Source organism: Monodelphis domestica, chromosome 2 (assembly GCF_027887165.1).
Source record: "Monodelphis domestica isolate mMonDom1 chromosome 2, mMonDom1.pri, whole genome shotgun sequence".
NCBI lineage: Eukaryota > Metazoa > Chordata > Mammalia > Didelphimorphia > Didelphidae > Monodelphis > Monodelphis domestica.
Window position 1 is genome coordinate 292,968,399 of NC_077228.1, and position 26,742 is coordinate 292,995,140.

At 35.9% G+C, this 26,742-nt stretch overlaps 1 protein-coding gene across 12 annotated transcripts in view; it reads left to right on the plus strand.

Annotated features, from left to right (window-relative positions):
* The window catches only part of CD2AP (CD2 associated protein), a 192,871-nt gene that overhangs the window by 6,914 nt on the left and 159,215 nt on the right, over positions 1-26,742 (plus strand). Inside the window, exon 1 of one of the 12 annotated variants that reach the window (XM_056818370.1) lies at positions 408-523. The exons of the other annotated variants lie outside the window; for them this stretch is intronic. The gene's annotated coding sequence lies outside the window, so the exon portion shown is untranslated. Of the gene's footprint in view, positions 1-407; positions 524-26,742 lie in introns of those variants that run through there. 12 annotated transcript variants of the gene reach the window in all.

Below are 26,742 nucleotides of genomic sequence, written 5' to 3' on the forward strand. Positions count from 1 at the left end.
TGTGTACAGTTTATTTAAAATATATATAGTCTATAAAATTTAATATGATAGTAACCAAATTGCCTTATTTTTCTATGGCCTCTTCTGAACATCCCTTTGCTCTTTGTATTTTTAATTGTTTTTTTAATGTACTTTTGTTTTTCTTTTTGCATCACCATTATTCAACTTCCACAATTCTTCCTCCCAATTCAAAATGTTTCTTTGTATGAAGTAAGTATAAAGTGAAGCAAATTTGCACATTTCATTATCTGTGTTCTGGAGTCATATCATAATTAGCCATTGCATTGATCAGGCATCTTAAATCCTTAAAAATGATTTTCTTTTACATTATTGTAATGATTGCTTAAGTTATTCTTCTGATTCTACTTAATCTATGTCAATACCCACTGCCTGTCCTATAGGTGAGCAACTCCCAAAACTTGTTTAAGGAGGAAATGTGGGCCACTCATAGATCTTCATTTGCTATCTGGCTACATTCCTTTGGACTTCTCTATCTTGCTGCCTCTTCTAACTTGTCCCCTCAGTAAGTACCTTCCCTTGTCTTCCTTCAGTTTCATTTTGCATGCTAGCCGCCATTATTAAATTGTAAGCTCCTTGAGTATTGGGCTCTTTTTCTTTTTTCTTTTTATGCCTAGCATTTAGCACAATGTTTGGCTTGTAGCAGGTGCTTAATAAATTTTTGTTTTTTAAACCCTTACCCTTCTGCCTTAGAAGCAGGCAAAAGAGTGGTAAGGGCTAGGGAATGGAGGTTAAGTGACTTGCCCAGGGTTACACATCTAGGAAGTGTCTGAGGCCGGATTTGAATCTTGAACCTTCTTTCTCTAAGCCTGGCTCTCAATCCACTGAACTACTTCGCTGCTCCCTTAAGAAATATTTATTAATTGACTTTATCATGCATAATAATTCAGTACTGGGACAATTACATTTAAACATTGTTCTTTCCTTTTCTTGCCTTATCCTTCAGAAGTCCTCCTTTATATTTGGCCCCTATGCTTTTTTTGTGCATGTGATTTTTTTTTCCTTTTTTAAAAAATTGTCTTTTTCTTTTTAATTTTTTTCCCATGGTTACGTGATTTTTGTTGTCTCTTTCCCCTTTTCCCTCCCTCTCAGAGTAGGCAAGCAGTTTCACTGGGTTATACATGTATTATCATTCAAATCCTATTTGCATATTATTCATTTTTGTAATAGAGTAATATTTTAAAACCAAAACCCCAAATCATATATCCATATAAACAAGTGATAAATCATGTTTTCTTTTGGATTTCTACCCCCATAGTTCTTTCTCCAGATGTGGATAGCATTCTTTCTCATAAGCCTCTCAGCATTGTTCTGAATCATTGCATTGCTTTTAGTAAGTAGCAGAGTTAATCACATTTGATAGTTCCACAATATTTCCGTTACTGTGTATAATATCCTCCTGGTTCTGCTTATTTCACTCTACATCAATTCATGTAGATCTTTCCAATTCTTATAGAAATCAAGCAGTTCGTAATTCCTTATAACTCAATAGATTTCCATCACCAGCATACACCACAATTTGTTCATCCATTTCCCAATTGAGGAACACCCCTTTCATTTTCCAACTTTTTGCTACCACAGAAAGCACAGCTATATATTTGTACAAACGTGTCCATCCCCATTTTTTTTTTTTCATCTCTTTGGGATATTGACCTAGTAGTGGTTGATCAAAGGACATGCATTATTTTAAAGCCCTTTGGGCATAATTCCAAATTGCCTTCCAGAATGGTTGGATCAATTCATTCCACTAGAAATGTATTAGTGTCCAAAATTTGCCATATCCACTCAAACATTTATTAATTTTCTTTACTGTCATAATGGGCAATTTGCTAGGTGTGAGGTGTAGTACCTCAAAAGAGTTGTTTTGATTTGCATTTGTCTACTCAGAAGGGATGTAGGATATTTTTTCATGTGATTGATAGTTTTGATTTCTTTATCTAAAAATTGCCTGTTCATATCATATCCTTGACCATTTATCAATTGGGGAATGATTTGATTTCTTATTAATTTGACTTAGTTCTTTGTATCCTGTGCTTTTAATATTAAGGATGTGATAAGGAAATCACCTTAAAAGACTGATATAGATTTATTTAAGGAATTCAGCTATGTAATTCCTAAATGAAACACTCAAGTCAGCTGCCAATTTTTATGGTGTTTTAATTACAAACAGGAGGAAGAAAATATTAGAGGGAGAGAGAGAGGGAAAGGGGAGAGAAGGAAATAGGGCTTAAATACCTACCCTGCTTAGGCTGAGCCAAAGCGGGCCCAAGGCCCTGGATAGCCAAGGCAAAGAAAGAGATCAGTCCCTATCACTTATGTGACCAAAATGGAGAAAACAGTCTGTGGGCTCCTCCAACTCCAAGCACCAGGCTCCAACCCCCTCTCTCCCTCCTCACAGGAAGTCAGGAGAACTCCTGAGCTGTCCTCTACCTCATTTCCTCTCTCTCACATATGCCAATGGTGGCTCTAGCTTGACCTAGGACCGCCCAGAGGTCTGTCCTTTTTGCACATGTCTGTTGAAGGCCATATTCTCAAATATTTAAATCTTGAGTTTTGCTGCAGCCCTTCCTAATCTTGTTACCCGAGATTGTAGTTTCCAAAACCTGATTCTGTTATTCCAAGTATCTATTGTTGTTGATCAGGAAATAGCTAAATCCTATTTTCTAAAGAATGGTCTGAATAGGGTTGAGTAGTTTTGAAATTCACAAGGAGTAGAACAACTTTCAAAGCATTAACAAGCTATAATAATGTATAGTTTGTCATAAATCTAAAGGTTCCATAAGAAACTAGAGGTTACTTTTTTGTGTAATTGTAGCTTTTTAATAGAAGTTCCTACTTTCTCTTCTCTAGAAGTCAAGTTCTAAGTTTATTCACTAAATTAGGTGACTTGCTGATTTCACGTGATAAAACCAGAGTTTGTCATCAGTCAAGAAAATTTGAGGAGTTATCAGGCAATGTAAAAGATATAAAAGAAGCATAAAACACAATGAATTTATATTGTTATGAAAATAAAACTTGCTTCTCTAAACTGGGACTCAGATGGATCTGCGAATTTGGCTATTTCTTTCAGTGAAGCAGATTTTAATCCAACCATACCTGTCTTTTCTATGTACCTCTTGCCCCCAGTATGCAGGAGTTTCTGTTTAACTTGTTGTATACCTTTCTTACTTTCTGTAAACTTTATGAAGATACCATTGGAGCAGTCCATTTTTTTTGTGCCTTCTTTTCTGTTCTTTATATCACTTTACCTTTATAATTCCTTATTAGTAATGTGTTGCAGCATTCTCTTTATTATTAGGGATTTCTCTTTAATTTTTAGGGAGATCTTCAACTTCAGTTCTTCAGAGACCATACTATTTCAGACTTTGTTATTATTGTTGTTCAGTTATTCAGTCATGTCTGATTGTGCCCCCATAGATCATGTTGTTTATGGGTGTTCTTGGCAAAGATACTGAAATGGTTTGACATTTCCTTCTCCCATGGATTAAGGTTAAATGACTTTACCTAAGATTACACAGCTAGTAAGTGTCTGAAGCAAAATTTGAATTCATGTCTTCTTCACTCCCAAGCCCATTCTCTGTCCACTGAGCCAACTGATTGCCTGTTCCAGACTTGCCACCATGCACAACAATGAGAATAACATTGGTATTAAAATATGAACCTTTGTGCCTATCAGTCACTGGACTGGAGATAATAGAAATACTGTGAACAAAACGGCCCCCAGTGTAGAATTTTACATTCTCATTGAATGACAAGAATACACACATAGTCACACACAGAGAATACATATAAATTAGAACAAATACAAAGTATTTAAATCCATGCCAATTTGAGGTGCGGTGGACATTAGCAGTTGGACTTAAGGAAAGGTTTCATGTAATACTTAAGGAAAAGTTTCATGTAGAGCTGCATCTTGAAAGAAAAATGATTCTATAATACTAGCATTTGCATAGCACCTTAAGTTTGCAAAGTGGCTTATACATGTTCTGTCCTTTGATTCTTGCAACAACTCTTTAATATAAGTGCTATTATTCTCATTTTACAGATGAGGCAATATTTACAGAAAGATTGGGAGACTTGTCTAGGATCACACAGCTAGAAAGGGTGAGGAAAGATTTAAACTTTATAGTACCCTCTTCACAACCTAACTAGCTCCCCTTTCTGTAAGTTGAAGTGGTGAGGGAGTGGAATCCAGGCATGGATAGCTAGTGTAAAGGCATAGAGATGATGGGTATCAAGTGTCATGTTTGTTTGAAGAACAGAGAGAAAAGCCAGTTTAACTGGCTTGAATGCAGGAAGGAGAATAGTAAATAGTGAATCTGGAAAGATGGGTTTGGGAAAGGTTATGAAGAGCTTTAAATGAAGAAAAGTTTATATTTGATTCTAGAGGCCCCTGAAGTTACTACTGATGGATGTATCACTTATCTGCACTGTAATAAATAGTCTGAACATTAGACATTCACAGAATTTCAGTCAACAGAATATTAGAATTAGAATGGACCTCAAAAAGGACTCCCTATTTGCTGATATATATAACAAGTCATCCTCTGATCCCTGTTTTAGAAACTACCAGTGAAGAAAGAAGAACCAGTTACTTCCAAGGTAGCCCAGCTTAGTTTTGAGTAGCTTTGAATTATTTGGAAGTTTTTCTTGACATTCAGCCTAAATAGTATCCTTCTGCATCTTTAATTCATTGTTCCTGGTTTTGCTAAATAGCACAATGATAATCTCTCTAACTCTCATTTGAAGACAAGTCATCTTTCCACCTCCTCACCCCAGTGTTGTCTCTAGATTTCTCCATATCTTTTAGCCTGAGTTGTTAACCTTTTTTTGTGTCAAGGATACACCTGGTGAGTATGAAGCCTTTCGATCCCTTTATAGATGGTTTGTTGCCTAAATTCACAATTGTAGTAAATGCTAAATTTCAATATGATGGTAGTGAAAATAAAGATGAAATTTTTTTACTCCTGAAATCTATCCATGGATCTCAGGTTAAGAGCCCTTCCTTTAACCAGTCATCTTCTGGAAGGAAACTGTAGCTTATCTATTTTTCTTGAATTTAAGCACACTATTCTCCAGATGAATTCTGATCAGAGTACAGAAAAGACTGGCTCTTCTTCCCATAAGTGAGATCTTAATATGCAACCCAAGAAAGCCTGTTTGCCACTTAATGTTGACTCAAAATATCTTGAAATCTACTTTTGCTGACAAATTGCTTTCTAACCTTGCCTCTTCCTGCTGTACTTGTGAGGTTGAGTTTTAAAAAAATTATATTGTAAGACTTTTTCATAAAACCCAATTTAATTTCATCTTATATTTGGCAAACTCTTTAGCCTATCATATCTATTTTTCTTGAATTTAAGCACACTATTCTCCAGATGAATTCTGATCAGAGTACAGAAAAGACTGGCTCTTCTTCCCATAAGTGAGATCTTAATATGCAACCCAAGAAAGCCTGTTTGCCACTTAATGTTGACTCACAATATCTTGAAATCTACTTTTGCTGACAAATTGCTTTCTAACCTTGCCTCTTCCTGCTGTACTTGTGAGGTTGAGTTTTAAAAAATTATATTGTAAGACTTTTTCATAAAACCCAATTAATTTCATCTTATATTTGGCAAACTCTTTAGCCTATCAGTGTTTTGGGATGGTTCTTCTGTCAGCTTTTTTAGCTGTAGTTTTGATAAGCTTGCCAAGTCTTTAAGTCATTGGTGAGAATGGCAAACAGATTTCTATACCATTGGTGTTAGACCTCCTGCCAAGTCAAAAATGGACTTTTCTCTCAGATAAGTATTTCAACTAGTTCTGAATCCATCTAATTGTATTATCATCTACCCCACATATTTCCATCTTTTCCATGAAAATAACATGTGATACTTGATAAAAATCTTTGTCAAAATCTAGGTAACCTATATTTAATTAGTTCCCTGATCAACTAGTTTAATATCCTTATTTTTTTTTTAAATAATAAGAATAGTTTGTTTTTTTTTAACCCATACTTTCTGTCTTAAAAGGTAGCAGTAAGGACTAGGCAGTTGGAATTAAGTGACTTACCCAGGATCACATAGCTAGGAAGTGTTTGAAACTAGACTTGAGCCCAAGACCTCTTATTTCTAAGCCTAGCTTTCTATCCACTGAACCATCCTCTGTATCTGATTCATAATTCCTTTTTTCTGAGGTTTTTGGGTTGGAGGAATTTGCCATCTTGAAGCTCATATCATATATATTAGAATGTATATTGCTTGGTTAGTCCCTTCACATAATTCTTTTTTTCCTTTTTCATTCCATTTTGCCTTTGCTTTCAACATTTTTTTCCTTTTTAGATTTTCTCTTTTTGGGGGTAACTTGGGATCCTTTTTATTATGACATTGAAATCTAATCTTCTAAAGTCTAGGGCACTATATCTTTGGCTTTCATTTCCTCTATCACAAGAATGATCATTTCTCCCTAATGTTCCCATTATTTTGACTCCAGCCACCAGATAATTAGTATTTATACCACAATAGAATTTATTCCTCCATTTTTTGAAATACAGAATTATTATTGAGGCAAGTCAAGAAGTTATTAGCTTTTGGCTGAGAGAGCTCCAGGATATCTCAGTAATAGAAGTCTCTCATTTCTACTATGCCAAGCTTGTGATTGTTTTCCAAGCTCCTCATATATTTCTTCTTTCATTTCAGGTGGTCTCTAGTATGTTTTATTTATTTGAAAATTTTATTTAATTAGTCAATTTAGAATATTTGTACTTGGTTATAAGAATCATGCTTTTTCCCTGCCCTCACCCCACCCCTCCTGTGGCCGACTCGCAATTCCATTTGGTTTTACATGTGTCCTTGATCAAAGCCTATTTCCATATTATTGATGTTTGCACTAGGGTGATCATTAAGAGTCTATATCCCCAATCCTATCCCCATTGACCCCTGTGATCAAGCAGTTGTTTTTCTTCTGTGTTTCTACTCCCTCTGAATGTGGATAGTGTTCTTTCTTATAAGTTGCTCCTAATTGTTCTGGATCATTGCATTGCTACTAATAGAGAAGTCCATTACATTCAATTGTACCACAGTGTATCAGTCTCTGTGTACAGTGTTCTCCTGGTTCTGCTCCTTTCACTCTGCATCAATTCCTGGAGGTCCTTCCAGTTCACATGGAATTCCTCCAGTCCTTATTACTTTGAGCACAATAGTATTCCATCACTAACATAAACCACAATTTGTTCAGCCATTCCCCAATTGGAGGGCATCCCCTCATTTTTCAATTTTTTTGCCACCACAAAGAGTGCAGCTATGAATATTCTTATACAAGTCTTTTCCCTTATTATCTCTTCGGGGTATATATCCAGCAGAGTTATGGCTGGATCAGAGGGAAGATTGTCCTTTAGAGCCTTTTGGGCATAGTTCCAAATTGCCCTGCAGAATGGTTGGACCAATTTACAACTCCACCAGCAATGTCCCAATTTTGCCACATCCCCTCCAGCATTTATTACTTTCCTTTGCTGTCATGTTAGCCAATCTGCTAGGTGTGAGGTGGTATCTCAGTTGTTTTGATTTGCATTTCTCTGATTATAAGAGATTTGGAGCACTTTTTCATGTGCTTATTAATAGTTTTGATTTCTTTAACTGAAATTGCCTATTCATGTCCCTTGCCCATTTATCATTTGGGGAATGGCTTGATTTTTTATACAATTGATTTAGCTCCTTAAAATTGGAGTAATTAAATCTTCTTTTGTCAGAGGTTTTTGTTATGAAGATTGTTTCCCAAATTGTTGCTTCGCTTCTAATTTTGTTTGCATTGGTTTTATTTGAACAAAAACCTTTTTATTTTGCTGTAATCAAAATGATTGATTTTACATTTTGTAATTTTTTCTAACTCTTGCTTGTTCTTAAAATCTTTCCTTTCCCAAAGATCTGACAAGTATACTATTCTTTGTTCGCCTGATTTACTTATTCTGTATATTTTAGTGATTAAACCACCTCTTTTTTCCCCCCTTCATTGGTCTTCATCCAAATGTTCTTCATCATGCTTCCCTCTCTGACTTCTCTTTTTTTCATGTTAGTATTCCTTTGTAATATACAATTATGACCCTCTCTCATCCACTTTAACTTACCCAGTTTCTTTAATCTATATAATCCAGATACAGATTTTATTTAATGAGGTTTCAGTAATTCTGTGAGGTCAGATTTGCTTGCTTTCCTTAGAACCTTTAGCTTTCATGTTTTGTCTAGACCTTTCTGTTTCTAAACATTTGAAGTTCATATTTTCTATTGGCCTCTTCTTGAATTTTTGTCTCCTTTTATTTCGTCTTTTATTTAATCTTCCTTCATTATAGTTACTCTGTGGTTTGTAGTTTGTTGTACATAATACTGTAAAATTTAAAGTAATATCCAATAACTCCAAGTATTATATTTTATAAAATTTATTAATAATCACTTGAAGTAGAAGAAGTAAAAGAACAAAAATAAAAACCTGAGTAAAGCCACGTGAGTAAAATTCTGCCTGGTACTCACCCAACCTACACCAACCTGGTATTGGGAAAAGAGAGAAAGGGTGGAGCTACACTCAAAATATACCCTCCCTATAGGTTAGGAGGTAGGTAAACACGTAAGCGGGATGCTGGGATTTAGAGATGTGAGGAGCAAAATTCTAATTACACAATACATATGCAGTCTTTCTTCCTCCCCTCCCCATCCCTATCACTTTTAGTTTGAAGCCTGGAGAAGAGAAGATTTAAGGGGAAAATAATGATGGGTTTTAACGATTGGAAGATGGATTAGTTTTATTTTAATTGGCTCCAAAGAGTAGTTTAAAGTTGTTATACTTAGATTTGCATGTCATTAGGAAAATAATTTCTCACCAATTTTTTTCTTAACTTTCTTCAAATTTCAGATAATATTCCAAGAATGCTTTTTAGATACCCTTAATACTAGTGCTTTCCATCTCCATGTTATCCGTGTTATCCTGTATATATTTTGTTTGTATGTTGACTCCCCTAGCAGATTGTGAGGGTAAGATCTTTTTTTGTCTTTCTTTCAATTACCAGTGCTTATTGCATTGTCTGGGCACATAGTCAGTGATGGTGAACCTATGACATGTGCTGACACGCATAGCCATTTTTGATGATATACGGTTGCATAGAGAGAAGTATGGGGCTGCATGCCAAGAAGGTCATTCTTTTTTCCTCAAAGTGACCCACCACCCAAGTTATGCTTGGTTTTTTAGCGAATTTTGACACACCAAGCTCAAAAGGTTGTCCATCACTGTAGTAAAGGGCTTTAAAAATGCTTGTTAACTTGAATTTGTTAGCAACACTCCTTTCTTGGACAAGAATCCTTGTATTTTAAGCCATGATCCAGAAGCTAAAATGACTAACTTTTCAAGGTGAGCTGTTTACTACCCAAATCAATTTTTCTGTATTACATGTCTTGTGTTCACAATGCATGTGCCTATGGTCTTCGTGTTCTTGTCCAAAACTTGTAATCCTTGACAATACTTTCTAGGTTTCTTTTGACTATATCATTTGTGTACCTGTGAATCACTAGAAGAGGATAGTCATCTTTTGACAAATACTGGGAAGTTCTCTGAGAGTTTTTAGATATGTATATATACTGAGAAGATAACATATTGTACCATATTGTTTTGATGACCACTGCTTTATATAGTACCATTTAAGATCTAGTAATGCTAGGCTCTCATCCGGCACATTTTTTTTCATTATTTCTCTTGATATTCTTGATCTGTTGTTCTTCTAAATGAACTTTGTTATAATTTTTTCTAATTCAGTAAAAGAGTTTCTTGGTAGTTTGATAGGTATGACACTGAAAAAATAAATTAATTTGGGTAGGATTGTCGTTTTTATTATGTTAGCTTGTACTATCCATGAGCAATTAATGTTTTTCCATTTATTCAGATCTAGTTTTAATTGTGTTGAAAAGTATTTTGTAGTTGTGTTCACATAATTCCTGTGTTTGTCTTGGGAAATAGATTGCTAAATATTTTATATTGTCTAGGGTGATTTTAAATGGAATCTAACTCTTGCTGCTGAGTTGTTTTGGAAATATATAGAAATGATGATGATTTATGTGTGTTTATTTTGTATCCTGCAACTTTGCTAAAGTTATTATTTCTACTAGCTTTTTAGTTGATTCTCTAAGATTCTTTAAGTAGACCATCATATCATCTGCTAAGAGTGATAGTTTAGTCTCTTCATTGCTTATTTTAATATCTTCATTTTCTTTTTTTTAATTGTTACTGGTATTTCTAGTACCATGTTAAATAATAAGAGGTGATAATGGGCATCCTTTATAAAAAAAAAAATTTTTTAAACCCTTTTGGCCACCACAAAGACTGCAGCTATGAATATTCTTGTACAAGTCTTTTTCCTTATTATCTCTTTGGGGTACAAACCCAGCAGTGCTATGGCTGGATCAAAAGGCAGACAGTCTTTTATCGCCCTTTGGGCATAGTTCCAAATTGCCCTCCAGAATGGCTGAATCAATTCACAACTCCACCAGCAATGCATTAATGTCCCAACTTTGCCACATCCCCTCCAGCATTCATTAGTTTCCATAGCTGTCATGTTAGCCAATCTGCTAGGTGTGAGGTGATAGCTCAGAGTTGTTTTGATTTGAATCTCTCTGATTATAAGAGATGTAGAACACTTTTTCATGTGCTTATTAATAGTTTTGATTTCTTTGGCTGAGAACTGCCTGTTCATGTCCCTTGCCCATTTATCAATTGGGGAATGGCTTGATTTTTTGTACAATTGATTTAGCTCTTTGTAAATTAGAGTAATTAAACCTTTGTCAGAGGTTTTTATAAAGATTGCTTCCCAGTTTGTTGCTTCCCTTCTGATTTTAGTTACATTGGTTTTGTTTGTACAAAACCTTTTTAATTTGATGTAGTCAAAATTATTTATTTTACATTTTGTGACTCTTTCTAAGTCTTGCTTGGTTTTAAAATCTTTCCCTTCCCAAAGGTCTGACATGTATACTATTCTGTGTTCACCTAATTTACTTATAGTTTCCTTCTTTATGTTCAAGTCATTCACCCATTTTGAATTTATCTTGGTGAGGATGTGAGGTGTTGATCCAAACCTAATCTCTCCCACACTGTTTTCCAATTTTCCCAGCAGTTTTTATCAAATAATGGATTTTTGTCAGAAAAGTTGGGTCTTTGGGTTTGTCATAAACTGTCTTGCTGAGATCATTTACGCCAAGTCTATTCCACTGATCCTCCTTTCTGTCTCTTAGCCATTACCAAATTGTTTTGATAACCACTGCTTTATAGTATAGTTTGAGATCTGGGACTGCAAGTCTTCCTTCCTTTGCATTTTTTATTCATGATTTCCCTGGATATCCTTGATCTTTTGTTCTTCCAAATGAACTTAGTTATGGTTTTTTCTAATTCAGTAAAGAAATTTTTTGGTAGTTCAATGGGTATGGCACTAAATAAGTAAATTAATTTGGGTAGGATTGTCATTTTTGTTATGTTAGCTCATCCCACCCATGAGCAATCAATGTTTTTCCAATTGTTTAGATCTAGTTTTAACTGTGTGGAAAGTGTTTTGTTGTTGTGTTCATATAGTTCCTGTGTTTGTCTCGGCAGATAAATTCCTAAGTATTTTATATTGTCTAGGCTGATTTTAAATGGTATTTCACTTTCTAATTCTTGCTGCTGAAATGGGTTAGAGATAGATAGAAATGCTGATGACTTAAGTGGGTTTATTTTGTATCCTGCAACTTTGCTAAAGTAGTTGATTATTTCGAGTAACTTTTTGGTTGATTCTCTAGGATTCCTTAAGTAAACCATCATATCCGCAAAGAGTGATAGCTTGGTCTCCTCATTGCCAATTTTAATACCTTCAATTTCTTTTTCTTCTCTAATTGCTACTGCTAGTGTTTCTAGTACAATGTTAAATAATAGAGGTGATAATGAGCATCCTTGTTTTACTCCTGATCTTATTGGGAAGGCTTTTAGTTTATCCCCATTGCAGATGACGTTTGTTGATGGTTTTAGATATATACTGTTTATTTTTAGGAAAGGCCCTTCTATTCCTATACTTTCTGGTGTTTTCAATAGGAATGGATGTTGTATTTTATCAAAGGCTTTTTTTGCATCTATTGAGATAATCATGTGATTTTTGTCAGTTTGCTTGTTAATATGGTCAATTATGTGGATGGTTTTCCTAATATTGAACCATCCTTGCATTCCTGGTATGAATCCTGCCTGGTCGTAGTGGATGACCCTTGTGATGACTTGCTGGAGTCTTTTTGCTAGTATCCTATTTAAGATTTTTGCAAAGTACCAGTTTCTAGTCTTATTTATTAAATCAATAATTCTTTGACTTTCAATTTTATTAATTTCTCCTTTGAGTTTTAGGATCTCTAATTTAGTCTTCATCTGAGGATTTTTAATTTGTTCACTTTCTAATTTTTTAATTTGCATGCCCAATTCATTGACCTCTGCCCTTCTTAATTTGTTAATATATGAATTCAAGGATATAAATTTCCCCCTGAGTACTGCTTTGGCTGCATCCCATAGGTTTTGAAAGGATATCTCATCATTGTCATTTTCTTCAGTGAAGTTAATTGTTTCTATGATTTGTTCTTTAACTAACTGGTTTTGGAGAATCATATTTAATTTCTAATTAATTTTCGACTTACCTCTCCATGTTCCCTTACTATTATTTTCATTGCATTGTGATCTGAGAAAGTTGCATTTATTATTTCTGCTCTTTTGCCCTTGTTTGCAATGTTTTTATGCCCTAATACATGGTCGGTTTTTGTGAATGTACCATGTGCTGCTCCCTATTTATTTTTCTCCACATGTCTACTAATTCTAATTTTTCTAAGATTTCATTCACTTCTCTTACCTCTTTCTTATTTTTTGGTTCGATTTATCTAGTTTGGATAGAGGAAGGTTCAGGTCTCCCACTAGTATAGTTTTTCTATCTATTTCGTCCTTGAGCTCCTCTAGTTTCTCCTTGAGAAATTTGGATGCTATGCCATTTGGTGAATACATGTTGAGTACAGATATTTCCTCACTGTCTATACTGCCTTTTATCAGGATGTAATTACCTTCCCTATCTCTTTTAACTAGATTTATTTTTACTTTGGCTTTGTCGGATATCATGATTGCGACTTCTGCCTTCTTTTTGTCAGTTGATGCCCAATAGATTTGGCTCCACCCTCTTACTTTCACCCTATGCATATCTACCTTCCTCATGTGTGTTTCTTATAGACAGCATATGGTAGGGTTTTGGATTCTAATCCACTCTGGTATTCGCTTGAGTTTTATGGGTGAGTTCATTCCATTCACATTCAGAATTATGATTACTAGCTGTGTATTTCCCAGCATTTTGATTTCTGCTCCTCTTTCTGCCTTTTCTTCTTTCACTATTTCCTTCTATGCCAATGTTTGCTTTTAAATAGTCCCCCTTGTTCCCACCCTTATTTTACTTCCCTTTCTACCCCCCTTCCTTCTTATTTCCTCCCCTTATTTTCCCTGTAGTCTTTCTAAAATTAACCCCCCCCCCCTCTTGTAATGCTTCCCTCCCCACAAGACCATTTGTTACCCTTTTACTCCCCTATAGGGCGCAAATCTATTCTCTGCCCCCAATGGATTGGATTGTTTTTCCCTCTTTGAGTCAATTTCAAAGCATGTAAAATTGAGTATTTCCTGTCTCCGACCTCTTTACCCTTGCAGTGTATTGATGTTCTCCCCCTCCCACCATGAGCTTCTTTGTGACATATAAATTTACCCCCGTTTGTTTCTTTTCCCATTTCTTTTAATATTAACCTATTTTTAAGCTCTACGTATATTTATGTATATATATATATAAATGCATACTCATGTGTATATATTTATGCATGCATATATCTATATACTTATTTATGTCTTGTCCTTTCATCCTATACAGTTTGTCACTGTTCCCTCTAAGTGTACTTCTTTTTGCTGCCTAGGTAATGACATTTTTTTAAGAGTTACCAATGATCTCTTTTCTTGTAGGGATACATATCACTTTAACTTATTGAGTTTCTTAAAACAATTTGTTTTGTTTTGTTTTACTTTTTTCCCTCTTTTTAAATTACCTTTTGATGATTGTCTTGAGTTCTGTGCTTGGACATCAAATTTTCTGTTCAGGCCTGGTCTTTTCTTTACAAATTCTTGAAATTCTTCTATTTTGTTGAATGACCATACTTTCCCCTGTAAGAATATAGTCAGTTTTGCTGGGTAGTTGATTCTTGGTTGTAGACCTAGTTCCCTTGCTTTCTGGAATATCATATTCCATGTCTTTCTTTTATTCAGTGTGGAAGCAGCCAGATCCTGCGTTATCCTCACTGTGGTTCTGTGGTATCTTAATGACTTCTTGGCAGCTTGTAATATCTTTTCTTTGGTCTGATAGTTCTTGAATTTGGCTTTAACATTCCTGGGTTTTGTCAGTTGGGGATTAAGTACAGGAAATGATGAGGGTGAGACTGGAGCCAGATAGAAGGACCCAGCCATAGCTGGGTTTCTCCTTGGCTTCCTCTCTGCTGTCCATGCTGGATGCTCTGAGCCCGGCACCCAGCTGCTCACAAGATAGACCCTCCAAACCAGCACCTTTTCCTGCTGCTGCTGGGGGCTCAGCCCTCTGGGTTGGGGGGATGGGTCCGGGGCTTTCCTCTGCCTTCTCCTTAGACCCGAGTGTTCTCGGATTCCGGCTTTTGGGGGGCGTACCTTTTGATTTGAGTCCAGAAGGAGGGTTCCCCACCTCTGTCCTGTTGTTAAGTTTGAATTTCAGTCCCCTAGGAACATTCAGTTTGTGATCCGTAAGGAAGGGTTTTCAGAGGTCTGAACTTTTGCTGCTTCTAAGCCGCCATCTTGACTTCCAGTCAGTAGCATTCTTACAAAGGCTTTCAGAGCAGTCAGTGGGGGAGAGGTGTTTGAGATTGAGCTTCCCTGTCTTCTGAAGCCTTCTTATCTGCCCTTTTGATATTAAGATTAAGGGGGAAGGGGGGATATCAGGGAGCTGGATATGCCCTGAGTCCAAAACCTGGAGAAGAAGAGGTCCAAGATGGAGTGTGGTAGCTGCAACCAGGCTTCCTTCCCTTCTGTGCCTCTCTTCCAGCTGCCTCCCTTCAGGCTGTGGTCAGAGCCCAAAGCCTGGCCAGCTGTGGCAGCAAGGTACTCCCTATGGGCTGGAGCCCTCACTCCGAAATTCCAGCAACCACCCAAGTCTCTGTATAGTAGGTGGTGGTAGGGCCCTGGGACCTTTCTTCTTCCGTTTCCTTAAACCCCGGAATTCAGGTTTCTTTGCATACCTTTTAAGTTAAATTGAGCGGGAGGGTCCCTCAGCTCTGTCCTGTTGTTAGGTTTGGCTTTTTTTCCCTTGAAGCACTTTGTTTTTGATTGGCAGGGAAGCATTTTCACAGAGGTCTGGACTTTTGCTGCTCTTAAGTGGCCATCTTGACTCCCTGGGGAGATTATTGACAAATAACATTTCCAGAGGAGGATGGTCAGTCTGATGAGAAGATTAGATGCCATTGGAAAGGAGAGATTAATTGGAGTAATTTTAATTGTTTGCCTGGAAAAGAGATTTAAGAGGGAAATGATAACTGTTTTCATGTATTTGAAGGGTTGTCATATGGAGAGATTAATTTTATTTTAGTTGTCTCCAAAGAGCAGTCATAGACTGTTATGGGTAAAATTTGGGTTGTTGACTGAATATATTATTTTAGTTATTCAATCCCAGTAAAATACTCAAGTCAGTTTGGGATTTTTATGGTGGTTTAATTACAATAGTTGGAAGAAATTAAGAAGAGAGAGAGGAAAGGGTATAAGATTTCTCGGGCCTAGCCTAAGCTAAGGGATGTTCAGAGACCTCAGCCACGAGGCCTCCTCTAAGATTAATCTAGCTTGGCTTTCAGCCAGGAGGCCTCCTCCATGATGAGGAGTCTACTTGGAGGATAGTGCTTTCAGGAGGTAAAGGAAAGGAGGAATCAGCCTAACCACTCACCAAGGTGACTCAGGGAAGATGCCCCACCTGAAACACGCTATGGAACCAAAATCTGCAAGCATGCCAAGAATGCCGCCACGAGCTCCCAATGCCGAACCACGAGAGTCCAATGTCTCTGAGAGAGTGGAAGTCACATGAAATATATAGACAATTCTTTACATCACTTCCTGAATCTCACATGTACCAATGGTAGCTTAAGCTTGGCTTAGGACAGCCCAGGGGTCTGTCAGTTGTTTCTGATTTGTTACTTGCTAGCACATGTTGGTCATAGGCCATCCTCCTCACAGTTAATCTTTAAGTGGGGGTGTATACATTCCTGGTTGCTAGAATTCTAAAGACTAAGCAGGATGGAGTAAAACTAATATTCACAAACCAACACATTTATTAAGTGCCTATCTTGTGTTAGGGATGCAAAGACAGAATGAAAATAGTCTTTTTCCTAAACAAACTTCTGTTTTTTTGATGGGGGGAATTGAGGGATGGGGAGAATATATACAAGACAAATACAAGGTTGTTTGGTGTGAGGGGTGATGGTGCCTGGGTTGATTCTTCAGGAAGGGCCTCATGTAGAAAGTAGTGCTTGAATTTAACTTAGGATTCTAGAGCTTCTAAGTCACAGGGTGAAGAGGAATTCATTTCAGAAATAGGCAGCAGCCTGTGTAAAAGTGTTGAGATGGGAGTGTTATGTGTGGAATATAAGATGACTAGTTTGTCTGAACTGTTAATTGTAAGAATAGACTAGACAAACTAGTTAGAACCAAGTTCTGAAGACTTTAAACACCAAATTAGGGAATTTTGAATTTGATCTTCAAGGTCTAGAATTAGAGTTTATTGAGTAGTAGAGTCATATATATAGACCTTTGTTTTAAGAAAATTACTTTAGCAGCTATGTGAAGGACTGATTGGAAAGAGGAGTGATTGGAGGAAGATCAATTAGGAGTATTTAATAATTCAGCCAAGAGGTGATAGGGACCTGAACTAGGGTGATGGCTATGTTAATGGAGAGAAGGGAAGGGACTCAAGAATGTAAGGAGAGACTTGGCAACAGATAAACTATGAATCTCTTATGTACAACTTGCTTTTCTTTTAAAGTAACATTAAATTCAACTTGTAACTTTTAAAGCTATACTCCTGAATTGTATTTCCTTCCAGTCTTTTTTCTGTTCTTGTCTTGTGCATTTCATTAACATTTCTAATGATTTTTTTCTCCCTTTGAGTCTATCCTTTGTCCATCAGAAAAAAACAAAACAAAACAACCATTGAAGCAAAGATTATAATAAAGCAACTGCTCCTACATCATCATCCTAATTCAGATTTTTATATGTCATTCTGCAAATATAGTCCGTGATATCACCTCTTTGTCAGGAGAATGGGTAGTATGTTTTATAATCAGTTTGCTAGAATCATGGTTGGCCACTATGTTCCAGAGTTCTTAACCCTTTCAGAATTGTTTTTACAATGATATTGTTGTATAGATTGTTTTCCTGGTTCCTCTCTTCACTCAATATTTTTGGAAGTTTTCCCAAGTTTCTCCAAAACCATCCCTTATGTCATTTCTTAAGGTGTTGTAATAATGCATTATTTTTGTATCATAGTGTTCGTTTTTTTGTTTTTTGGCCATTCCACAGTTGTTGGATATCTCCTTAGTTCTTTACTTTACAGAGAGTTCCTGACATATAAATGTCTTTATACTTCTTTCTTTGAGATACAGGTCTAGTAGTGATATTTCTAAATCAAAGGGTAGGTACCTGTGAATAACTTGGGGTAAACTTGCTTTTCCAAAATAGCTAAACTGATTACACTACACAGCTCTACCAAAAGCACAAACCAGTGTGCCTGTTTTCTAGTAGCCCATCTAACAATTGTTGGTTGCCTTTTTTGTCATTTGTATTATTAGTTATTTAGAACATTTTTTCACATGGTTGTTGAAAGCTTATATTTATTCTTTTAAAAATTTCTTAATAACAAACCTTCCTTTGAAAACTCCTTGGACCATTCATCTATTGAGTAATGGCTTTTTTTCCTTTTAACTTTTGATTCAGTTACTTACATTTCTTGGAAATGAGACCTTTATCAGAAAAGTATTGCAAAGGTTCCTCCCTCTCCCCCTTACTTGTTTGTCTTCTAATTTTACATTTGTTTTCTTTATGCAGAAACTTTTAGATTTTAGATTATCAAATGTATCTATTTTATCTCCTCTGATCCTATTTATCCTCTGTTTGATTATGAACTCTTCCCTTGCTTATAGTTCTGAAAGTTATTTTCTTCCTTTAAATTGGAATGTGTCTTGGTATATAGTAAAAGATATCTGGCTAACATCTTCCAGAATGCTTTTTTGTTTTCCTAGCAGTTTTTGTTGAATAGTAAATTCTTACTCCAGTTGTTGGGGTCTTTGGGCTTATCAAATACCGTGTGTGTTGTTACTATGTTCATTTGCTTCTATATGTTGTATACATAATCTGTTTTATTGATTATCCCCTTTATTTTATAACTGAAAGTATTAAATAGTTTTGATGGTTACTGACTGCTTAATTACTGTGGTTTGAGATATGGAGCTCCTAAGCCCCCTTCCAATTTTTAAATTTATTTTTTACTCGAGATTCTTGACCTTTTCTTTGTTCCTTTAGCTGAATTTTGCTCATATTTTTTCTAGCCCAGTAAAAACTTTCCTTTGGAAGTTTGGTTTAGCGCCAAATTAGTTAAGAACGGGCCATGTTGTTATTTTTATTATATTGGAATGGCATACCTATGGGCAATTAATATTTCTCCAATTATTTAAGTTCTTATTTCTATAGTGTTCTGTAGTTGTGTTTGTATAGTTGCTGTGTGTATCTTGTATCTTGTGTGTATCTTGGTAACCATATATTTTATACAGTTTTAGTTATTTTGAATAGAGTATCTCCTTACTGTTAGGCTTTGTTGAGAATATTTAGAAATACTGTTGATTTTCCATGATCATTTTTTTGTCTCATGTTCTCTAGATAAACCACCATATCACCTATTAAAAGTGGTAGTTTTGCTTCCTCTTTTCCTGTATTTTTTATGATTTCTTTTTCTTGTTGCTATTGTTATAGTTAATATTTCTAGAATTTATGTAATGACATTTATATATTTCAAGGTCTACAAAGTAGATTTATCTCATTTGATCCTCACTATCTGCCTTATAAAGGTAGGTGCTTTTATCTCTATTTTACAGGTTGAGGGAACTGAGGTCGAGAGATTAAATAAATATCTTGTCCTAGATCATTAACTAGTATTTGAGGAAGAATTTACTCATTCTACCATAAATAAGTTGAAGGAACAGTTTGATTTCATACATAGGATAGGATCCTAGATTTCTTTAGTTTCCAGGGATGTTGGGGAATATTTTGCCTTATTGTGCAAATGAGATAATTGAGGCCCTGAGACAGTAACATGACTTGCTCAATCTCCAGATGATACATTAAGTATCTGAATGAGCATTGAACTCAGCTTTTAGACACCTAAATATAGTGCTGTCTGCTACAGTGACATAAAAATATCCTCTATGCAAAAAAGATACTTTCTCTAGTAGCTAATTGATGCTTTTTGGCTACTTAGCATGCATTTCATAGAAAGGATTGTAGTCATGTTTGAGTTGACCTGAATGACATTTTGAAGTTCCTTATAGCTATTGTTTAACCTCACTTCATGTTTCTAATCAGTATACGGTTGGTTTTGTTTTTTTTAGAATGAGCTACTTGTATTATATCTTTGGACTTGGAATTTTATTGATAAAGGAAATTGAATGTAAAAGTTGGTTTTTATCTTTTTATTGCTATCCTACTATGGAGAAAAATTACTTAAAAGATTTTTTAAAAGACCTATATTTTTGGGTGTTATTAGCCCTTTTTTGTTTTTAATCCCTCTTAATTTTAACTATACCTTGTGATCTTTAATTTGATATAGTATAGAAAACATTTAGTCTTGTGTCTTGAGGGTAGTTTTAAATACTTAAAATACTTTTTAAGGATAGTTTGGATGTTGCCAATCTTAAACCACATTGAAAAGTAATTTTATTTCCCTAAGAGTAAAAACATCAATTGCCCCTTAATGCTTTGTTTGAAACTTTGAAAACCACTTCTTTTCAAGGCTGCTTATAGTTAGATTTGTAGTCAGAATTGAATTTTATTCCTGGTCTTGGCATTTTATGACCTTGGGCAAGTTACTTAGCCTACATGAATCTCAGTTTCCTCATCTGTAAAATGAGAGGGCCTCCAAGGTCTCTCTTAGTTCTAATCTATGATGCTATATGACATTTTTATAATTAAATTTTTTTTGGTAGATATAATTTATTATTAGACACTGTTTAAAATAATGTAGACATTTTTGGATTAATTTTAATTACGGGTCATATAATTAGTATGTCAGAAGAGAGCCCTCTAAGGCCTCTCTTAGTTTTAATCTATGAGACTGTTTTTTAGATACAGATAATGGCTGAGTTCCTGGGCAAGACAGTTTAATGTTCAGTGCTGTGCAAAACAGTTGTATGTCTATATTGGCAGAAGATATTTTCCCCACCAGACTTCCCATGCCAGTGAAATTACATGACTTATTAAAAAAATCAGTTGTGTTTTTTTTTGGGGGGGGGGGGGTTGGTGAAGCTCTTTGAGGACAAGAGTCTGTCTATTTCACTTTTGTCTTTGTAGCCCTGGTACCAGGCTTAGAGTAGGTGTTTAATAAATGCTTGTGGGCTGTTATTATGTTAAGAATGAACTGACTAGATTCTATAGCACTGCCAGAAAAATATACTTGTTTAGGAATTTGCAAGAAATGATGCTTATCAAAAGAACTTAAATATCTAACAAACACAAAGATGTTGCTAGCAATTCTGGTCTTATTTTAGGTAAAAGGACCTCAAGTGTAGCCTTATTTATAATTGATTCAGTTCATTAAGCATTTACAAATACCATTTATGGTCAAAGAGCTGTGTTAGAAGGAAGGCTAAATGCTGTGGATAGCAGTAATACTGTCAAATTTAGTTTTTCAAAACTCTTTGCTTTGTGAATTATAGTATAAGTATTCTATTTTACAGAAACGGAAACCAAGGCTCAGAGGTTAATTTACTTGTTGGAGTAGATATTAGAGCATAGACTAAGACTTGGATCTTTTGACTCTTCTTAAATCCATAGTTATTTCCACTGATAGGTGCAGTTCTCAATATCTTACTTTTTATGACTAGCAACTACTTTATTTTTGTGAGCTAAATAAGTGGAATAAAGTTATTCAGTTGTTGAATCATGGAGTGCTTTTTAGATGCCTTGTCCATAAAGCTTGCTTGAAAATGTCTTCTAAAATAAAATCTAAAATTGCTATATTTAGTTTTATAAATGTTCATAAGAAAGAATATGTTGATTTCAATTATTATTTCTCTGGTTTCCTTGTATTTTGAGTTGTTGAAATCCCCCTCATTTTTATCTGGCTATAATCATAATGATGTTCATGTCTCTGGGGCTTGAAATTTTAATTAGCATGAGGGCTATTCTCAAATAACTGAATATTTTGGAAGGACTTACTAGATTCATTTTGTAACTGATAATAAAAGATAAACTTAAAAAATTAAGGTAAATGTTGAGCTACTAGTTTTTCTATTAATACTATTTATTCTGTGGTTAGAGAAATAGTATTTTGATCTAGGTTTTAATTTGAAAATTTGTAGGGTACAGTGTTTAAACTTAGAGCATATTTTCATCATAGAAGTTTACTTGAAATGTAAAGATAAACCAAATAGATTTGAATATATAGAACATTATGAATATGAAAACACTTGAATATATAAGATTATGAATATGTAAAACATTATTCCATTATGGCATATGGCAGTAATGGAGAACATTTTAGAGAATAATTGCCCAAACTGCAACCCTCACCCTTCATGTGAGCCCCCCACCCCCGCCCCAGATAGGGGAAAAAAGAAAGCACTCAGCACTCCTATTAGACTTCTGAACAGAGGGGCAGGTCATGTGAGAAATGTCCTCAGGTGTGTGTGGAGAAGGGAAGAGGAGTAGCCCCCTCTGGTATGCTCTGGCACACATGCTGTAGGTTTGCCAACATAGGCATATTGTGACAACAGAATTATTTAGCTTTTGAATAGAGCTTTATAGTAATAAATAGTACTCATTTATCACTATTCAGCATATCTTCTAGGCTCTTTTTTCCCTCTTGGCTTAAAGTGTAAGTAAATGGATAATCACAAGAGGTAGACCCAAGGAAATGACATCATGGGATTTTATTCTGTTGTGTGGGAAGGACATTGCATTATGACATGCAGTCAGGTGCCAAAAGTCTTATAATTGCCTATATGTGAATATTAATGAAGTTGTTTAGAATAGAATTCAAGTTTGAGCTGGGTAAATTATTATAAAATTTCAAAGAATTTAGACCACATCCTCCTTGAGGTTTATTTGGTGTTTCATCTTTATTGTAACAACTTTCCCCCCGTAGGACACAGAATGATCTTCCATGGGTGAGGGGTAAATTCAAATCGCAATAAAAATACTCTAGTCAGTTTGGGAATTTTTATGATGGTTTAATTAATATAGAGGGAAGGAATTAAGAAGAAGAGAGAGGGAGAGGGATATAAGATTTCTCCGGCCTAGCCTGAGCCAAGGGGAGTTCAGAGACCTTCTAACCATGAGGCCTCCTCCGAGATGAGGGGCCTCCTAGGAGGATGATGTTTTTAGGAAAGGTGAAGGGAAAAAGGAATCAGCCTAAACTCCGAGAGAGCTCGGGGAATATGCTTCACCTGAACCATGCTACTTAGCTTCTCCCAGTACTGTATCAAGGATGCTCACCACCAAACCCAAACAATAGCTGCAGCCACGCCAAGACATCTCTGCTGCCCAGAGAGAGGAAGTGATGCAAAATATATAGACTGTTTTTTACATCACTTCCTGCGTCTCACATGTACCAATGGTAGCTTAAGCTTGACTTAAGACAGCCCAGGGGGTCTGTCAGTTGTTTCTTATTTGTCATTTGCTAGCACATGTCTGTCATAGGCCATCCTTCTCAATACTTAATCCTTAAGTAGGGGAGTAGACATTCCTGTTTGTTAGACTAAGCAGGGTGGAGTAAATCTAAAATTCACACAGGTTATAAGTAAAACAAGATTAGAAAGGTGAAGCTGTGTGTTCAAATAGGAACTTTCTATGTTGCCTTTAGTCTTCTATAACTCTTGTGAATATGGTTTTAATGGTTTTCAGAGATTCTTTGACTTCATCTATGTCAGTGTTTTATATCAACTTTTAATCCTGGTCTTTATATCATTAGAGCTCTGGTAGTCTGTGGTCTAACTTTTTCCATCTTCTCATAGTAGTGAATTCTTATCTATTGTATTACTTTCTTTTTCTTGATAATCTCTTGACTCCTAACTCTTGGTTATCATTTCTGCTTTGAGCTCAGGGTCCATATTATATAGCCTACTTGGAGTAAGTGAGGGTATTGCTACTCTGTTTTTTTTTGGAAATAAGAGTAACAGACTCAATCAGATAAAACAACAACAAAAAACTTTGCTGGTGACTTCCTGATAGTAATTGTCTTTTTGATCTTGACAGGAATATTGTGGGGTCATAAATCTAGAACTAAAAGATCTCATAAGCCATCTAGTTCAAGGCCCTCATTTGGTAGATGATATCCTTGATATTAGCAGAGTTGAGAGAGCACTGGTCTAGGAATCAGTTAATGTGGGCTTGCTATTAATTAGATGTTGTAATCTTGGTAAAGACTTCAACTTTGTGGGCCTCAACTTCCTCATTTGTAAAATGAAGGGAGTGGCAAAACAAATTCATATGTTGGCTCTGCCCAAAAATGTATATATATCTCATTCTGCATTAATAATTCATCACGTCTTTTAGGATGTAGTTAGCATGCTTCATCATTACCCCATTGAAATCATGGATGGCCATTTATCAGAGTTATTCAGTTTTTCAGAATTCTTTGCTTTATTGTTTGTTGTTATTATGTAAATTGTTCTCATTTTGCTCATTTTATTCTGTTTATATTAGTTAGTTCATAAGTTTTTCTAGCTTCTCCAAACCCATCCCCTCCATCATTTCTTGTGGTACATGTGGCATAATAGTATTCCATCACTATCATAATATAATTTATTCAACCATTTCTTGATTGTTGGGCCCCTCTTAGTTTTCATTTCTTTGTTACTAAAAAGAACATTAGAATATGGGTCCTTTTTTTTTCTCCCATCTTTTTTATGTTGCCGGTTATCTTTAAAGATTCCTTCTAGAGCTTAAACTAAAATATTGTGATATTACTGATAGACTTATAGGAGATAAGCTTCTATTTCAGCAGCTTCATGAATATTGTAATTGTTTTTGGTAAACTGAGTTATTATTACCTCCTGATTTATCTAAATAATTTGAAGAAAATATTGTTTAAAATATGCTTACTAGTTATAGTGTGAAGTTTTTTCTCCCTTTTTTCTAAGAGATATTACCTCTGAGCTACATAAAGAATGACTATAATCACAAGTTATAAATGCAAATTACCTGCGACAGGTAATAATTTTTATATTTAAGTTTGTAGACAAAAATTGTCTCTCCAAGCCAGATTAAGATGTTATTAGGAATTAAGTGATAAAATAAACAAAAACACAACATAGATAACATTTTATTACTTTTTGTGGATTTATTATATTCTTATTTATTTCATTAAATATTTCTCAATCAGCTTTTTAAAAAGTTTAACATTTCTTTAAAAATAAATTTTGGGGGGGGCAGCTGGGTGACTCCGTGGATTAAGAGCCAGGCCTAGAGACAGGAGGTCCCAGGTTCAAATCTGGCCTCAGACACTTCCCAGCTGTGTGACCATGGGCAAGTCACTTGACTCCCATTGCCTAGCCCTTACCACTTTTCTGCCTTGGAACCAAAACCTAGTATTGATTCCAAGATGGGGAAGGTAAGGGTTTAAAAGTGTGTGTGTGTGTGTGTGTGTGTGTGTGTGTGTGTGTGTGTGTGTGTGTGTGTGTGTGTGTTTCAAGTTCTTTTCCACCTTGAGAGGGCCGAGAACTATGATATCAATTATACTTGTTAAATCATGCAAAACATATCCAGGGGGCAGCTAGGTGGCTCAGTAGATTGAGAGCCAGACCCAGAGAATGGAGGCCCTGGGTTCAAATTTCACCTCAGACACTTCTCAGCTGTGTGACCCTAGGTGTGACACCTGATTCCCATTGCCTACCCCCTTACTACTCTTCTGCCTTGGAACCAGCACACAATATTGATTCCAAGGTGGAAGAAAAGAGTTTAAAAAAACAAAGCAAAGCACATATTAGCCGTGTTGCAAAGAAACACACAAAAGCAAGAAAAATAAAGCGAATTTCCAAACGTGTATAGCATCATTTCATCATAGGATCTTTGGAATTGTTTTGATTTATTGTTTGATCAAAGTAGCTAAGTCAGTTGATCATTGTTACAACTTTGAGATGACATTAAATTTTAGAGATAAGTCAATATGTGACTGTCAAGGATTCTTCTATATAGATTAATGGGCCCTGTTTCAATTATGGTTATATACCTGTTCCACTTTTAGTTTGAAACCACTGGCCTCCTATCTTGTTCTCCTTCATCTCTCTCTGCCCCTTCTGCTTTTTCTCCTCCCTTCCTCATTTGCTCTTCTGTTTTCCCTCTTCTCCCTTCTCTTCCCCTCTCCTCCTTCCTTTCACACTTCTTCCTTTCTGAATTGGAGCTCTGTTTTGTGAGTTTCACTGGAATTAATTGTATGAGACTAACCCTGTGATTGGGGGGGGGAGGGGAAGGCAAGGGTGTAGAGTTTGGGTGTCATTTATTTAAGATAAGAGTACACAATTTTTTGTCTCCCAGATTGTTCTCATTACTTCCACAACACAGGCCATAAAGTTATACAGAGAAGTATCTGAATATATAGTATTCTATCTGAATGGGAAAACTCAGCATTCCTAGTGAGCACATCTAGCTTAGTGCTGAATGCTTGAAATCTTAAATTGAGAGTTCCCTCCTGAGCATTTTGAATGAGACTAGAGAAGAGAAGGGAGCGGATAACCTTCAGGTGGATCTATAGTTTTCCAGGATCCTTCTCCTAATGACTTCAGGAGCAAAGAGAAAGTCAGTGAAAAGAATTTCACTTGTCTCTGGCATCACTGCATACTTCATTACAGTCCTGTCTGATTACTGACTTGGCTTGCTGTGACAAGGAAATCACTTTAAAAGACTGATATATATTAATTTAAGGTCTCCAAGGAATTCAGCTATGTAATTCCTAAATGAAAACTCAAGTCAGCCGTCAGCCTTTTATAGAGTTTAATTACAAACAGGAGGAAGAAAGGAATTAGAGATGGGGGGGGGGGGGAGAGAGAAGGGAATAGGGCTTAAATACCCCCTCTGTTTAGGCTGGGCCAAAAGGCCCAAGCCCTTAGATAGCTGGGGCAAAGAAAGGAGATCAGTCCCTATTACTCACGTGACCAAAATGGAGAAACAGTCTCAGAGGCCCCCACCTCCAGCTTCCTTCAGAGCAAGCTTCTCAGAGAACCTCTCCAACCACTCAGAGCCAAAACTCTCCAACCACCTCATAGTCCTCAGACCCCCCTATCTTTAAGGAAACCATCCCAAGTTCCCTCCCCTCAGTTCTCACATCTACCAATCACTGTCCATCATTTTCCCTGTGCCAATGGTGGCTCTAGCTTAACCCAGGACCGCCCAGAGGCCTGTGGCTTTGCACATGTC